A 12,534-nucleotide genomic window follows, 5' to 3' on the forward strand; every position below is an offset into this window, starting at 1 on the left:
GGGTGTTCATTCAAGCACCATTCCACACGAGGGCTATGTTTACACATGCAGGATTTACACGCAATACACACCACGTATAGGTGTGTACAGGTTTACCTGCAGGCACAGTTAAGTTCAGAAATTACTATCAGCAGTGCTACCAACCTCAGTGCCCTTTTTATAACATATTTTGCAACCCCCTTTACAATTTTGAAGTGAAATTCATAGATAATATAATCAACCTACATACATAATCCCAAAACTAAGCATAAATATATAGATATACGTAAATAGAATAACTGTTGGTGTCTCCCCACCAAAGACCCTCAGGAACACAGCTGTAGTTGAACAAGCTTCATTTATTGCTCACTGCAAGGAGGGAGAATATGTACCTGTCACGTGGTAGAAAGGACTTTTAGGATTTAGGTTTGTGTTAGGTGATTTTAGGGAAGATTCGTGGAAGCAGAGCTTTGCTTTGGATTGGATGCTATCAAGAAGGAGGAATCGTTCTATCACTGGGCGTTTTAAGAAATGTGGCCAAGGGGGCGGGCATCTGGGTGGCTCAGTCGATTAAGCGTCTGACTTCGGCTCAGGTCATGATCTTACAGTTCGTGGGTTTAAACCCCGCTTCGGGCTCTGTGCTGAATGCTTGCCCAGAGCCTGGAGCCTGTTTCAGATTCTGTGTCTCCCTCTCTCTCTGACCCTCCCCCGCTCATGCTCTGTTTCACTCTGTCTCTCAAAAATAAATAAATGTTAAAAAAAAATGTAAAAAAAAAAACCCACACACAAAAAATAAATGTGACCAAGAAGGAGGGCAGACTAGAGCGAGACTAACACTATCATTGTAAGGGAGAAGCCAGGACCAAGAGATGTTGAGTCACTTCTGTGCTTTGGACCATGTTCATATTTTGTCTGTGTTCAGACACCGTTACAGAGCCCTCTTATTTTTATTTAGATCCACAAAGGTCACAGAGCCGCTTTGTCAAATACTGGTGTTCTGGGAAATTGCTTATGGACAACTGGAGAACCCAATAAATGTTCTTAGTGAGTGCCAGGCTGGCTCCTGGGTATCAGGGACTGCTTCTCTCTTTCTCATATCCTAACTGAACTACACAGGAGAGCTAAAAACAGCTGATAATAAAATAATATACATTTCTATATGTAAATACTGTGGCACAACTATATTAGAATACATAATAGAGTCAGATGATTGGACCTCCGTATTTGAGCTAGTTTGGATTTAAAAGTAAAAATATTAGAAGTCTTTCCTTCCAGAGGTGCCTGGGTGGCTCGGCAAGTTAAGTGGCCACCTGTTATTTTGGCTCAAGTCATGATCTCAGGCTGGTGAGGTTGTGCTCTGCACTGAGCCTCTTTCTTTGCCCCTCCTCCTCTCTCACATGTATACACTGTCTCTCAAAATAAATAAATAAACATTTTTAAAAAGTGTTTTCTTGGGGCGCCTGGGTGGCTCAGTTGTTTAAGCATCTGACTTCAGCTCAGGTCGTGATCTCGTGGTTCATGGGTTTGAGACCTGCGTCAGACTCTGTGCTGACAGCCCTGAGCCTGGAGCCTGCTTTGGATTCTGTGTCTCCCTCTCTTTGCCTCTCCCCGACTCGTCCTCTGTCTCTCTCTGTCTCTCAAAAATAAATAAATATTAAAATACCATTTTAAGTATTTTCTTACAATAAATACAGAAGAGTGAGAGTTCCAGTGAGAATCAGTATTAAAATTAGAATTAAGATAAATAATAGCATGCCACACTCATGTATTTATGATAAACGAAAGAAAGGATTAAACTTAATGAAAACAGAAATAACATGTTAAGTAAATTATAGGCTGTCAAAAATGAAAATAGAAGAATATTCTCATAACAGCGTTGACCTTATTTGTATGAGCCGTGATTAAAAAAAAAATTCCCTCTACGTGACATGGAATAAGGTAGTGATGAAATAGCTCAGAGATCATGTCTCCAGTCTTGAAATTTCAATACTCATTCAAGGCCTGCCTTCTACTACTTCATAAGACTTTGATGGCCATAAACAATAAGCCCCCAAGATAATGCATATTTTAATATAGTGAGATTCGTTCTAGGCCCCTGACCAGCATTGGTCAGTTCCCAAACCTCAGTCTCAAACTGAGGCAGACTAAAATGATACCAAACTTACCCTGTGCTGTGAGAGAGAATGTTTGGGACGTGCACAGTTCACAGTGCTCCCAAAGCTAGTTTTGGCCTCGTTTCAGTCTCCGCAAGCAAGCAGGTGGCTGCGCACACATGCACACAGATGGAGAGAGAGGATGTGTACTTGTTTGAGTCTCTATGACTGCAAGGAACGTGTGTTTCATTGAATGTGCCTAGTCATGTTTGTAGGAGAATCCCAGGCAAAGCTACTGCAAGCTTTAGACAGTGTGAGCCAATACTGGGGAGTCACGGGGACTGCAGAGGACAGGTTGAACATAACTGAATTGGGACTTGCTCGGATGGATATATGGATAGTTGTATATAACATATATAACGTGCTTCCATATATTTACATTTGTGCCTTTTTAGGGAGGGGGGAATAGTACAGACCTTCTGGAAAATAGTTTCCTTGTTCATACCACAAAAATGCAACCCTGCATTTTACGCGGTTGAATTTTGTACCCCATTTATTTCACTGTGGCCTGGGGTTATTTTGTTTCAAGTGGTGGAGAATAGAGGCTGAACTGGAAAAGAATAAAGACGTCTTAGAGAAGTTGTGGAGCATTTAGCACTGTATCGGAGTAGCAGTGAAAATCGTAGAAAACAGCAAGAAGTCCAAAGTCAGTAAAATTATACACAATTTTCACAAAATATTTTTCTTTGTATTGTGTTAGACATCTGGTGCTAATTTTTTTAAAGGCCTACAAACCCGTTGCCAACAATTTAGCTGAGGCTCAATCTGTGGCACAAGCAATGACATTGGAAAAGGGAATTATTTCTATAGAATTATTTTTAAGGGTTTCAAACACTGCCAACGCCTTTATAGCCACTGTCAGGAACTTTGAAGATATATTTCCACTGTGACGGTTTTCATTCCTTAACCTTATCCATGTGAGTAGAGTGCTTCCTCATCCCACCAGTGCTCTCGTCCACTAGGAACGAAAATGAGCTTGTCTGATCTCATTACACAGATGATCTTCAACAGCTTTCACCATCTCATCGATTTTTCTTAGAACAGTATCAGCAGAATTAGTGGAATAAAAAATCATGTCAACTGGACTTTTTCCTATTGTTATTCTAAAAACCTATTGTTCACTGGTAACTTGAGTTTCTTCTACTGTGCATTGCCTATTTTGCAAGCATTTATATGACTTTGAAAAAGAAACAGCAACAACTGTACCTTCGACTCAAAGATATTTTTTGCCACTCGGTGAAAATTCTAGTTTTCCAATGTTTTCTTTATATTTCTGATGAATGATACACGGCCAGCGTCTTGAAAGTTCTCTGTTTACTTAAAAAGAGCCACAGAGGGGCACCTGGGTGGGTCAGTTAAGCATCTGACTCTTAAAATATGAACATTAAGGTCATGATCTCACAGTTTGTGGATTCGAACCCAGTGTCAGGCTCTGAGCTGTCAGCACAGAGCTCGCTTCGGAACCTCTGTCCCCTTCTCTCTCTGTCCCTCTACAACATGTGGTCTCTTTCTCTCTCTCTCAAAAATAAATAAAGAAATAAACAACAATAACAAAAAGAACTGCAGAGATGGCATGCTGGCAACTGTCCACATGTAGGCAGCTATAAAACCAGATTTTCAATATTCAACTGAATGTTGTTGATAGTTTTCCTTGATATCTGACATTTTGTCACATAGGCTAAATCAGCATATTACTACGTAAATGTAGAATCGCCGTGAAAAGGACAGTTAACACGCAGCAGATTTGGTGACTCCAGTAATACAACAGGGTTGGCTGCCAATGACTTTTCAAAATGGTGAACTCAGTAAAGTTTTAAATATAACACACTGCAATCTTTCCTTGACGAAGGCAGCTCTTGCTTACTAGGAAGTTTGGTACTTATTAAATCTTGCTTAAAAAAAATGCAAAAACAAAAACAGAAGACAAAAACAAATACTTTGTGTTCATCTGTAAAATGGAATTCATTCTGGGCTCCAATATTTATAAGCAGATTTTTCATCTACATAATCCCAGGTTCTGTTAGATTCTGGAACTGAATCATTATCAACAGGTTTTTCACTTACATTTAAAAGTCCTTGGGGCTCCTGAGTGGCTCATTCAGTCAAGTGTCTGACTCTCGGTTTCGGCTCAGGTCATAATCTCAAGGTTCGTAAGTTTGAGCCTCGAGTCAGGCCCGGAGCTGACAGTGTGAAGCCTGCTTGGGATCCATTCTCTCTCTTTCTCTCTCTCTGTCTCTCTCTCTGCCCTTTCCCTGTTCGCATGTTCCCTCTTTCTCTCAAAATAAATAAATTTTAAAAAAATCCTATGGGACACAGGAGAAATCCTTTGTTATACTAATCTGGCCCCACTAAATGCCAGCAATAACACTCCATTATGACCAAAAGTAAATAAATAAGTAAAAATTCAAATTTTTAAAATACCCCACAAACAGTATTTTTCTGCAGAGAGCCACTAATTTTTACTAAAATCACACATCTGTGGTTTGCAATCTAAGTTACACATGATCTATACAAATATATAGTTATATAAACATGGTCAGGCTGTTCTAAGAGCTGTGTGAGGCCCAAGCCCTTACTTTGGAGGCTGTAGCTTACTCTATCAAGCATATTAAAATGTATCCTCATCCTACAATTAATACTAACAGCCAGACCTGCTACGTGCCAGGCACCATTCTAAGTATTTAACACCAACCCTCTGAAGTAGGCATTGTTATTATATCTATTTTACAAATGAGGAACAGGCACAGAGAGGTTCAGTGACTTGCCCCAAACTACACAGCCAGTAAGTGCTAGAGCCAACATACAAAGCTAGGCACTCTGATGCCACATATCGTGGCCTATACAGCTATGAAGCTGTACAGACTTACATTTAAGAATAAGTTATCACTTGGCACAAAAACAGACACTTGGATCAATGAAACAGAATAGAGAACCCAGAAATGGACCCACAAATCTTGGCCAGCTAATCTTTGACAAAGCAGGGAAGAATATCCAATGGAATAAAGACAGCTTCTTTAGCAAGTGGTGCTGGGAAAACTGGACAGCGATATACAGAAAAATGAACCTGGACCACTTTCTTATACCATACACAAAAATAAACTCAAAATGGGTGAAAGACCTAAATGTAAAACAGGAAGCCATCAAAATCCTCAAGGAGAAAGCAGGCAAAAACCTCTTTGACCTTGGCCACAACAACTTCTTACTCAACACGTCTCCAGAGGCAAGGGAAACTAAAGCAGAAATGAGCTATTGGGACCTCATCAAAATAAAAAGCTTCTGCACAACAAAGGAAACAANTAAGGAAGACATCCAGATGGCCAACCAACACATGAAAAAAATGCTCAACATCACTCACCATCAGGGAAATGAGAATCAAAATCACAATGAGATACCACCTCACACCTGTCCGAATGACTAATATTAACAGCTCAGGCAACAACAGATGCTGGCAAGGATGCGGAGAAAGACAATCTCTTTTGTACTGCTGGTGGGAATGCAAACTGGTGCAGCCACTCTGGAAAACAGTATGGAGGTTCCTCAAAAAGTTAAAAATGGAGCTACCCTACAACCCAACAACTGCACTACTAGGTATTTATCCAAGGGATACAGGTATGCTGTTTCGAAGGGACGCATGCACACCAATGTTTACAGTAGCACTATCAACAATAGCCAAAGTATGGAAAGNTGGAGAAAAAACATGGGGTTACTAGAGGCATTGTGGGAGGGGGGATGGGCTAAATAGGAAAAGGACATTAAGGGATTTACTCCTGAAAGCATTGTTGCACTATATGCTAGCTAACTTGGATGTAAATTATACAAAATTAATTTAAAAACTAAAAAAAGAATAAGTTATCACTTATGACTTAGTTTAGTTGCAGATAACTTAACCTTTGACATTTTTAGTTGTGGATTTTTGCTTTGTATTTTGAACCAATCCATTAATTTGAAATCTCAAACATTATTATAAAGCCCTTGAAAGGCCCCAGAGGCTGAGTACCAAGATTGTACTGTATTGTAAAGCCTACAATAGTACCTTCCATGAAATCGGGGGACCCACGTAGGTAGTCAACTTCTCTTTAGTGTGTGTGTGTGTGTGTGTGTGTACCCATGCACCGAAAACAATGACAATGGCTAGCTTCTATAGCACTATTACCCCTCCAACTGTCATCTCTAAGCTTATCACCCATTCTGTAAGATAAGTGTTGTCTCAATTTATAGATGAGCAGACTGGTGTTCACATGACTGACTTGCCCCATGTTACGCAGAAATGACAGAGCTGGTTCTTAGGACTCCAAAGCCTCTGCCCCTCCCCTGTCCCTGGTGAATTAGTTTGGTCCCTTGGGGCTTTCCTGTCTCTTTGCCTAAAACCCCTTCCACAGTAATGGAACTTCAGTAGGTTTTCAGTTGTACTGCCACCCAGTTCCCATCTGCAAGAGATCACAGCCACTGGTTCTTTCCCTATACCTACTGTCATCCCATTCCAGAACCCGATTAAGCCCTCAGACTCTTGTTAGAGCACTGCCTACTGCAGAGGTTGTTCTGGATGGGGAACTCCAGAGGACAATTTTCTGAATGCCATACCCTTACCTGCTCTTCTTTTCCTGGGCATTAAAATCACCCATCACTTCTCCTGACTATGTTCTCTTAGAGATCCCTTCCTCCACAACCCCAGAGACCATCCATGACTGCACCAAGTTGCCCCTCTCCTGGCTACCTGGACCCTACACGATGCCAAGCTTAGGGTCAGGGTGGAGAAATGTTACCTACTAGTTCCCCTCTCTTGAGGCAGACAGACTCCATGGGCCATTTACACCTAGAGATCTCAGAGAATGAGACTGAAACAGCCAGAGTTTACTGAACATGTGGTAAAGTAGAGAAAGCTCAAGAAAGGGAGTGGAGACACAGGCAGAGAGAACCAAACAAGAGAGACCTTGCCGAACCAGAGACAGGGAGCAGGCATGTGCACAAAAATGAAAGAAATTTGGTCCCTGCCCTTCAAGTCCCCAAACCTTCCTGAGGTCTCCCACCCTTCCAATGTTTAGGCTTCATGAGATCTGCCAGTACCCTTTCAATAAATTCCTTTCTTGCAACCTACATTGCCTGCCTCACTTACTGAGGCTCACTACAGCCCCAGATGCTGAAACCTGAAGAGGAGCTAAAAGGATTGGCTCATCAGTTCCAGCGCCACCTCCCACCCTGCCTCCTTGGCAGGTTGACGCACTAAAGGGAGTTTTCTGAGAGTGTGTCACCTGTTGACCTCTGAGTTATTACCACTTACCCCACGGCCTTACCTGGGGTGCTGAGCTCTGTCTCATAGCCCCTCCAGGATACCCCAAGTCTAGCCCCACTCAGGACCCCAGTTCGCTTTCCTCTAGGTAAGCCCTGGCCATTGAGTGGCTGGACCCGCTCCCTAGGGTCCTCCTTCTCATGCTGGCTTTGCCAATTCCAGACTCTGAAGACTCAGCAGTGACACCAATGACTCAAACTCTGCCTGCCCCACCCACTGGATGGTACTTCTCAGTTCAGAGGCTTATCTATTTACCTGAGCTTTTTGGGCCCACACAGTGGAGCATCACACAGTCAGTTAAGTGATGGTTCCCTGATGATCTGAAAATATATGCATAAATCTACATTATGGAGAGTAGGTATGCAGAGATGCTCGTAACCAGACACGTATTCACTAGGAAGCAGCCTAGTAGGCATCATGGCTGAATTTTCTTTCTTTTTTTGCTTAAAAGTTGTTCTGGTTTTTACTAATCACCACAACATGGATGAATCTCATAGAAACAAAGATAAAAGGAACCAGACACTAAAGAGCAGATGGTGTATATCTCCATATGTATATAAAATTCAAAAACAAGGAACCAATCTATAAGGATAGTACTCAGGATGGTGGAAATTTCTCTGTTGACTGAGAAGGGTGTGAGGGGAACCTCTGAAGTGCTGGAGATGTTCTCTCTTTCTTGATCTGGGGGGTGGTCACATGGGTTTATACATGTGTAAAAAATCTGTCAAACAGTACCCTTAAGATTAGTGCATTTAATTACATGTAAGTTATACCTCAATTAAAAAGTACAAAAACATTTATTATGGGTTTCTCCCTTCCCCTAGAGTATTCCCTGGTTGAGTATACTTCTCACCCTGCTGGTCTGTCTTTCTGAATTCCTAGGCTCCTTTTCCCCTTTCCAGTGCCTAGAGGCTTTCCTTTTCTGGTTTGGAGCTGAGAGCTACCAAATGAAATTAAGATACTCCTAACTGAGAGACCAGGTTCTGCGTTCCATGTGCCAGTTTGTATCAAGTGATTCCCTCTCCACATCTAGTGCCCTGTGATAATGGAGCTGGACCCTAAAATATTTCTCCCTTGCTAGCTGCCAAGTGCTAAGGTTTCCCAGCAATGGGTACTGGAAGGAAGCTGGAAGAGGAAAGAGTCAGCCTTCCAGGTTCTGGTATTCTCCCCTGGGCAGCTTCCTGTAGCATGAAACTTCTGCAACTCCTGTCCACCCACACACATGGCTTTTGTAGCACCTCTGCGTGGCCAGCCCTACCCCACCCCAGCCCCACATCCCTGGGAACTGTTTCTCAGGGAGTCCTGCTTGCACTGCACTCGGCAGACCTGACCTCATCCAGGGAGTCCTGGCTGTGCCATTCCTTGACCCATTCCTGGGTCTCAGCCTTGCAGAGGGAGACCCCAGCTCTGGAGGTAGAGACTGCTCCCTATATCTGCTAGTCCTATGTTCATCTGAGTTTTCTCCACCAATTACTAGCCAATCTTCCTTTATCCCAATCCCCTGTTATAGTCAATAATTTGTTATAGTGAACTTGCCCTGTTCAAGTCACTATGTGGTTACCATCTTTTGACTAGACCCTGACTGATTCATTTCTCTTGTGGGGTTTGGGGTTGGCAAATCGAATTAGCAATTGTCTGAGTAGTAATGCACAGAGGGAAAAGACTCTGCTATTAAACTACTGTGTGATCCTGGTGTCTTATCCATTCAGGCTGCTATAACAAAATACCTTAGACTAAGTGGCCTAAACCCCAAACAATTATTTCTCACCATCTGGAGGCTAGAAGTCTGAGGTCAGAGTGCCAGCAAGGTCATGTCCTTGGTGAGTGCCCTCTTCCTGGTTTGTGGATGGCTTCTTCGTTGCGTCCTCACATCAGAGAAACAGATCATCTCTCTGTTTTTTCTTATAAGGGCACTAATCCCATCCATGAGGTCCACCCTCCTGACTAATCACCCCCCAAAGGCCCACCTCCAAATACCACCACTTTGGGGGTTAGGATTTCAACATATGAATCTTATAGGGGAATGCAAGCATTTAGTCCATAACATTGGGAACCCACTTTTCGTCTCTGGCCTTTTTCTCCTTGGGTAAAATGGGGAATGTGTCCACTGTCCTCTCCTAACTTCGAAGAGATATTATGAGAATAAAATAAAAGCACTATGAGCTCCTCGGTGAAAAAGTGCTACTAAAATTCCTGGAGCTATTTGTTGTCACTTTGACCGTAACAGCTCTACCTTAAACATCCACCAGCCCAGTATTACTGCCTACTGAAGTGGCTCATAAAATTGACTGTCCTGTAAATTGGGGCCTTTGCATTCACTGCCAACCCTCCCACTACTGAAAGGGAGGAAATAAGTGGAGGAATGCAAGAGGACCTGGAGTGGCTTTTGGAGGTGAGATTCAAGGCAGACAGATTTTAAGACCCACACCCTATCTACACCCTCAGACTAAGCTGATCATAGGGATTCACTTAGCATCAAATTTGTGACATTGTTCCACAGTGCTGAAATATGATGCTTTTGGGTAGAACCTCTGCTCTGCACAACTGCAGAGGTGCCATGCAGTTCATAGTTTCGGAAATTACACTCCCTGCTGTGGTGCAGTGCACAGCCTGTACAGCCATACACAGTATGCCTGCTCAGTTGAGTGAACCTGAGGCCCTAGATATAAATCCCCTATGAGCCATCTTCTCCAAAGTTCTAAAGGGAAGACCCTTCAAGCAAATTTATGAGAACTTGGGCCAAACCTCCAGTGGCCACAGAACAACCATACTGATTTCTACCTGATTGTCCATGGCCACCCAAAAGACAGTGTACCTTCCCTGGTTTCCTTTCCTGCCTGTTATTCTTCTACTAGTAGCACCATTTTCAGGCTTACAAAATTCGTTATCTATTAGAGCAATGTATCACATACCCTTACTGCAGAACAGGAACCCATCTTATGGTAAAGGCAGTGTGACATGGACATAGGATTATAGGATCTCCTGATCTTAATGTATTCTTCAGCACCCAAAACAAACAGCCCAAGACAACATTGGAATGGCCCATTAAAGCCTTACTTTTGGCACCAGCTTGAAGACAACACCCTGTGGGGCTGAGGTCAATGGGTGATACATAGTATTGTTTCCTCATTAGCTGTTGGACATGAGTCCAGGAACCAAGAGATAGAAGTAGGGTTGACCCCTCCCTCCACTCAATCCCAGTGGCCCACTTTCAGACTTTGTGCTTCCTGCACCTACAGCCTTATGCTCTATTGTGTTAGAAGGCCTGGCTCCTAGGATACCTGGGTGGTTCCATTGGATAAGTATTCAACTTTTTTTTTTTTAAGTGGTTTCTGTTTATTTTTGAGAGAGAAAGAAAAGAGGATGAGTCAGGGAGGGGAAAAGAGAGAGGGAGACACAGAATCTGAAACAGGCTCCAGACTCTGAGCTGTCAGCACAGAGCCCTACACGGGGCTCGAACCCATGAACCATGAGATCATGACCTGAGCCCACAAGATCATGACCTGAGCTGAAGTCGGACACTTAACCAACTGAGCCAGCTAGGCGCACCAGCACCCAGCTCTTGATTTCAGCTCAGGTCATGATCATGTGGCCATGAGATGGAGCACCACTTCGGGCTCCATGCAGGGCATGGAGCTTGTTAAAGATTTTTCTCTCTCCCTCTCTCTTTCCTGCCCACTCTCTCCCTGGACCTTCTGGAATCCTGTGCCAGTGGACCAATAAGCAAATTACTGGTAGGGGTGACAATCAACTCTGATCACCACAAAGAGCTAGGGTTGCTATCTGATAGGAGCAGGGAGGACTATGACTGAAATTCAGAGGTTCTACATTCCAGTAATGTTGAGTAGGCAATGACTACAACTGCTACCCAAACAGGGAGAAGGTTGCTAAGGCTCAGATCCCTTGGGATAAAGGACTAAGTCTCCCCACCAGGCAGCCAACCCACACCTATCAAAGTGCTGGCTGATGGGCTTAGAAATCTGTAATGGTGATGGGAGAAGGAGATGATAAATGCCAGTTTCAGCTACGGGACTGGCCGCACAAGTGGGGACCATCGCTTGTTCTACTAATGTTCTTGTGTCACGTTCTTGCAGTGAGTGTAGCTGACAACCTTCTTGATTGGGACTCTGTGCTGTACTGGACTTGATGGAAGACCAAGCAGATCTGAGTGATACAAGGAGCTCTCTTGCGCACCATTTCAGCACCTTTTCGCCACATCTCTTATTCCAGCCACTGCTTTGACAATCAGTTTTGCATAGACCTCAACCCATTCTTTTTCTGTGCAACATGACAATGCCTTGCCTTGGGCCCAGTGCCACATACAACTAGTTCTATCCTCAATTCTGTTGGCACTTATATGTGTACAGCCCAAAATACAGGGAGATTTAAGGCTTATATGGTCTATTCTTAGAGTCTAGGGCTTAGATCGATGGGGGTGGAAGCAAAGGATAAATTCTTCCCTTTTCAACCCCAAGCAGACATTTCTGAGATGCATTTATGAAGCTTATCAGAAAGTGTTCTAGTTCAAGCATCAGTCACACATAGCAGCAGACAACACACAAACACATCCTTCCGTTCCTGTTTCATTTTCTCATTCTTCACTCTTGCTCTTTGAGATCATATTCCCCACAAAATGCCCACATGAAAGCCTTTATCTCAATCTCTACTGTGAGGGGGAGGGGAAGGGTGGGGAAGCCAAGATAAGATCCATGACCACACCTAATAACTGCAAAGGAGACAGCACCGATGATGTCACTGGGCAGCCGTGTGTCCAGTTCTGTCACTATGGAAGGAAAGAGTGAGTTTTGGCTAGCACTCTCAGCAGAGAAGTTAATGGAAACATTTGACAGGTGCTCCATCCAAAGAGATAAAAATAATAAAAGTTTCAACACTTAAAGGAATAGGTAAAACTTCCCTTGTGCTAAGAGAAGAGGACATTTCCTTGGCGATGACACCACAGTGGAGAGAGATGAAAGGAATTCCCAAGGTCAGTTGGCTGGAATGTGACAATACTTAGCGGACAGGAAGGAAAGGAGGAAAAGATGAGAGACTTGGGTAAGGGTAGGGGATGATGGGCAAAACCGGGAGGTAAGGTTCCTACCACAAACGAATCGT

Source organism: Crocuta crocuta, unplaced genomic scaffold, assembly GCF_008692635.1.
Source record: "Crocuta crocuta isolate KB4526 unplaced genomic scaffold, BGI_CrCroc_1.0 scaffold70, whole genome shotgun sequence".
In the NCBI taxonomy this organism is placed as follows: Eukaryota; Metazoa; Chordata; class Mammalia; order Carnivora; family Hyaenidae; genus Crocuta; species Crocuta crocuta.